The sequence below is a fragment of the Nicotiana tabacum genome, chromosome 10 (genome assembly GCF_000715075.1).
Source record: "Nicotiana tabacum cultivar K326 chromosome 10, ASM71507v2, whole genome shotgun sequence".
NCBI lineage: Eukaryota > Viridiplantae > Streptophyta > Magnoliopsida > Solanales > Solanaceae > Nicotiana > Nicotiana tabacum.
In genome coordinates this window covers 124137661-124143884 of record NC_134089.1, presented here as the reverse complement: position 1 = coordinate 124143884, position 6224 = coordinate 124137661, and positions in this window count along the sequence as shown.

Below are 6224 nucleotides of genomic sequence, written 5' to 3'. Positions count from 1 at the left end.
CCACACTCATCCCGAGTGGCCTTGTATCACGAGACCGTGCTGTCTCAAATCCCACGAACCATCTCATACCTTCCTTGGGCACATATTTGCATCCTCAACTGATACAACCATTTCGATAATTCCTTTGCAAATCCGAAGTCATTCTCTTTCATTCCCCCAAATGCTACACCATAAGCCAAAGATATCATAGAACCTTCCGAGCCTTTTTTCATAATCTGCTGCAAAAGCTCGATTCTTACCCATACTTATGGACTCGAAATCCTTAGGCACCATGTCTTAACCTTTGAATCCACTTGGACCGTTATTGAGAGTCACCCACTCTAGCTTGGTCCCGAATATAATCAACTCTAAGGCTCTGCTGGCACATGAACACCCTCTCCATAGAGCACCCGATAGAATCACTTCCTTGTAAACCATCTCCGCAAGAAACACAAATCCCGAGTCTTCCCAATGCCCAAACAAGAATTGATAAAGGCATTTATGGCACACATCTCTCAAATTATTTGCTCGAATTATCACCTATATTCTTTTCCCTTAGGTGAAATAACTCACCATTATGCCGATAGCCAGAAACCTTACAAGTAGGTAACCATGCAACCCAATAGTAGGCTGGAAGACACCTATTACATAACTCTGGAATCCACCAAGATTCTTTATCTCTTTATTAACATAACCTTGCGCAATCAAATCACCAAATTCCTCGAAATCCTTCTGTTAGCATTTCTTGAACACTCTGTATCTCTAGCAACATTCACAGTTTCAACCTCTTACTGGATAATCAGTAGAATTCTTCGCAGAAGCTTTGCCAACCACGCGAACGCTGACCTACTCACAGGAGATAACCCACATGTGGAAATTACATGCTGACATCTCCCAACACCACTGCAATGCACAATTACTACGAAATCAGTAACCCATCCTAAGCCCATGCTCATTCACTAGCTGCACAAGTCCGTTCATTCCTCGTGGACATCAACTAAATACACGGCAATATCTTCCAATTCAAAGTTATATGGCATCCTTCCTCTTATCAAGCAACTTATTACTGTTGCATCCAATCTCCCGCCGTATAATAGCCATTAATTCAAATTAAGCCCGTAGACCCAATCATCATCCACTAAAATTCCCAAATCATTCCAAACTTTCCTTAAGGTGTACAACTATCCTTCCACTAAACCCATATGCTACTCTGCCACTCTCCCACTTTGGGCAAACTCACTTCTTTAATAAACTACTCGACTTCCGCTTCTTACACCTGGTCTTCTCAAATTTTAACCATCGCATGACACTTCCCACATGTTCTTCCTCCTCAATTGCTGCTCAGTTGATGCCTTAGATCAAAATTCTATCTTATTAGCACTTGAACCAATAGGCCACTACTAATTTTAACCCTTTCCGAAGATCATCTTTTCTCGAGCCATCGGCATTAGAAATATCGATTCAATCCCGAACCACTGCATCCCCCGATCTCTAACAACTGCTTCTTCAATACTATCTCACAATATCCTGCCCCACAGGCGATTTGTAGAATATCATGACACTGACGAACTTAACATATACAATCAAGGACGACGACACCGCGTCGTAGATAAAAATTCTACCACACTTGAAAACACCAAATCTCATTACTTTATCAACCCAAATCTGATCATTCATAGTCCGATTGACTTTCCTTCGTCGGAAATACAATACCAAATCTCTGAATCATGCACTGAGAAAACCTCCTTCCAAGTCATACACTATTTCCACGCATGGACAAACATCCTACCATAACATCAATACCGTGCTATAACCATTCATGGGCATCATAGCAACCTGTGCACAGCCTCAAAGCTTTCAAAAGTACAACTACGGAACTAAAATGACACACTATCCTTCCGCAAGGCAACGACAATATCCCAAACAACCACACATGAGAGACATCCCGCACCACATCTGTAGTACCATTAAAATTCCTCAATTCCTGATTTATAATAAGCGTTTCGCGTTGCATAAGATCGAGTAGGAAGGAAACAAAGGCATAAGCCTCAAAGAAATCAAATCGCACGATGAGGAATCAAGAAGGGAAGTGCTCCTAACAACCCTGTAGCCTCTCGAAGATAAGTACAAATGTCTTTGTACCGATCCACATAACTCTACTAGACTTGCTCATGACTCGTGATACCTAAGGGAACCTAGCGCTCTGATACCATATTGTCATGACCCAAAATACACTAAGGGCCGTGATGGCACCGGACACCACTGTCAAGCAAGCCAACACCAAAAAGTTAATTAAATTTCCATTTTAGTATTTATGAAATTATTTCTTTTATACATTAAACAATAAATAATGAAATTCACTGAATAAGTAATGATGTCTTTAACAAGCTTAATGTTTAATAATCCCATAATCAACCCAGAACCCGGTATCACAAATGGATGAGCAACTTCTAGGAAACAATGTAATACAACAACCATCCGGGATATAAGTTGGAAAGTAGAGAAAATACAATACAATACAATACAATACTCTGAAGGAGACTCTGCTGGCTGCGGGTCGTCTAGAGAAGTGCAACTCATCTAAGTCCCCATATCAACCATGCCGCTGCACCAAACTAGGCTACTGGACATACATGTGTCTGTGCAACAAAAATGTGCAGCAAGTATAGCATGAGTACGAAACAACGTGTGATGACCCAAAAGATCATCACTTGTTTTAAAATGAAACTCCGTGTTCTAAGGCCTTGAAAGTATCATTTAGAGTCACCTCAATTTGCATGCACAGTCTGGGCGTGTAGCCGGAAATATTAAATATGATAATCTGTGAAAAACGATAAGTTTTGATTATAGAATGAGCTAATTTGACTTCGGTCAACATTTTGGGTAAACAGATTCGGACCCGTGATTTGACGGTCCCGGAGGGTCTGTAGGAAAATATGGGACTTGGGCATATGCCCGGAATCGAATTCCAAGGTCCCGAGCTCGAGAAATGAATTTTCAAAGAAAATTATTTTCTGAAATTGTTTAAAGAAATTTGAAATGAAATTTGATTAGAACATGATGGTATCAGGCCCGTATTTTGGTTCCGGCGCCCGGTACAGGTCTTATATATGATTTAAGACATTTCTGTGGAACTTGGTAAAAAATGGATGTCATATGATGTGATTTAGACTTAAATTGCAAAGTTGATGTTTAAAGAAGTTTTGAGAAGATTTCATTGATCTTGAGATTTAATTTGATGTTCATGATGTTATTTTGATGATTTGATTGCACGAATAAGTCCGTAGGATGTTCTTGAGGTTTTGTGTGCACTTGGTTTGGAGTTCCGAGGGCTCGGGTGAGTTTTGGGTAGGTTTCGGGATGTTTTAGGTTTAAAACCTAAAATTGCATGTCTCTGAACCCCACCAGTGCGGTCCGCGGTCGACCTTGTGCGAAGCGCGGTGAAGGCTATGCGGCCGCGGTCAACTTTGTGCGGTCCACACAGGGCGTTACTGTGCGGCCATGGTCGACTTTGTGAGGTCCGCACAGGGCCCTGCTGTGCTGCTGCAGTCGACTTTGTGCGGTCCGCACAGGGGGTCTGATGGGGGTATAAATAGACGGGATTTTCAGTCATTTTTCATTTTTCAAAACCCCAAAAACATAAGAGACGATTTTTCAAATAACCTTTCTTCTCCAAATCAATTGTAAGTCGTTTTTAACTAGTTTTCTTCAATCATTAACATCTTTTAACATGATTTCAACTTCAAATCAATTATTTTCATGGGGGAAATTGGGTATTTTGGGTAGAACCTAGGTTTTTCAAAAATTGGGGATTTGGACCTCGATTTGTGGTCCGATTTCAAAACAAATTATATATTTGAGTTCGTGGGGGAAGAGTAATCGAGTTCAGGTTCGAACCTCGGGTTTCGATCACGTGGGCCCGGGGGCGATTTTGACTTTTTGGGTAAAACTTTGGAGAACTCATTTTTCATGCATTCAAATTGATTCATTTAGTGTTTATTGATATAATTAAGTAACTTGTGGCTAGATACGAGAAAATTGGCAGAGGAATCAAGGGGTAAAGCTATAATTGAAGCTTGAGTTGTGTTCGAGGCATCGAGGTAAGTGTTTGGTCTAACCTTAGCTTGAAGGATTAGGAGTTGTGTCCTATTTGCTATTTGTTCCTTGTTGAGTACGACGTATAGGCATGGTGACGAGTATCTATGCATTGGTATCAAGCATGACCGTGAGTCTTATATTGTAATTTTCATGATCTCGTTGTATTATTTATGCTTTGGTAAAGATTTCTATTTGTAGTGTAAAGTTGTGGAAAGAATTGTAACCTATGAATATTGAGGAGCGTTGGCTCTAGTTGTATAACAAATTGTGAAAGTATAAGTGATAATCGAAACTCTAGAGCATTGACTCGAGTTGTGAAGTGAATTGTGAAATAAAAGTGAGAAAGAGAAGAGATTATTATGTTGCCCCTTGCCGGGCTATTGTTGAGTTGAGGTTCCCTTACATTGTGTTCTTAATTGATATTACGGACGCTCAGGTTGATGATTCTTCGTGTTAGGTGTTGTAACAAGTTTGGTTATATCTGGGTAGTTAGGTATTGTAACAAGTGTAGTTATAGCTGAGGTAGTTAGATGTTGAAACTAGTTGAGTTATAGTTAAGATAGTTAGGTGTTGGAACAAGTTTGGTTATGGTTGTTTCTCCCTTGTTGGGATGTATATACTTGTACTGTGGAGTTCCCTTGCCAAGATAGTGTAGTCTATTGTTGATCCCTTACTGGGACGGTTAATTATGATTATTGTTGATTGTATATTTGGAATGGATTGCACGCCGCAACAGATATTATATTGGATCGGGTTGCACGCCGCAACAGTTATATATGTGGATCGGGTTGCACGCCGCAACATTTATATATGTGGATCGGGTTTTACGCCGCAACATTGTTAAATGATAAGGGATCGGGTTGCGCGCCGCAACAGTATTGTTATTGTATTGATTGTAGACATCGAGTGTTCTTTTGTACTTTATTAAGTTTCTAATAGAATTGATATGTTTCCCCGAAGCATGTCCCCCCCCTTTAAAACTATTATTACCTGTTTATACGTCTGTTGTATATTATATAACTACATAGGTTTATCTGGAGTGTAGTCCTAGCCTCGTCACTACATCGCCAGGGTTAGGCCAGACACTTACCAGCACATGTGGTCGGTTGTGCTGATACTACACTCTGCACTCTGTGCAGATACTGGAGCGGCACTTGATCAGTAGCAGTAGGGGAGCCAGCCTTCAGTCCATCGAGACACCGAGGTAGCCTTGTAGGCGTCCGCAGGCCCAGCGTCTCCTCTATCTTTTATTATGTTCTGTTATCTCATGTATCCGAGACAAACATTGTTATTTTCCCTCAAACTATTGTATGTAGTACTCCTAATAGTCCGTGGATATTGTGACACCAGCTTCTGGGTAGAGGCATGTGTTGACTTTCAAAACATTTTGGTTTTATTTTTATTTAAGACTTCCGCTTAAATCTCATATTCCGTTGTCATGTAGGTGTTTATCACTTGTTAAAATGAGTTGTAAAAAAAAGATTAACACAGAAAAGCTAAAGATTTATAAGTTCGTGGCTTGCCTAGCTTCTACGAGTAGGTGCCATCACGACTCTTGAGGGTGAAAATTTCGGGTCGTGACACAACGATACCCAGTAAGTATCCCGTCTAATCTTGAAGAAGTAGAAATGAGAGGTCGACTTCGACACCAATAACATAGTAAATCAAGGATTTTTATACAAATGGCTGTAACTCAATAGCATGAAACAAGTAAATAATTCTTTTATTAATAGAGAATTTCCAAATTTCTTTTCATCGTTTATTCATTTATCTCAGGCCAGGGAGACAATATTATCATTTATAAGTTTATAAGTCAAGCAATACAAGCATGCACAAATCATGCCGAGGTCGTACGACCCGATCCAACAATATTTAAACTGTGCACTGCCAGAGAGTCGAATGTCGCCAACCATAGATGCATCTATTTAGTCTATTGAGGCGTTTTCCACAATAGATAAACACATTCAAACAGTCAATCAAAAATTCATCAAGGAGCAATTATCCAAAAAGGCAATTTCTCTTTTAAAAATCAAGAAACAATGTCTAGTCTTTTAGAAATTCATTTACACGTTCGATATGTTTTAAGCATTTTAAATTGACAACAAGATTGCAAATATTGCAAGTAAAGCATTCTTTTGGGTCCTAGG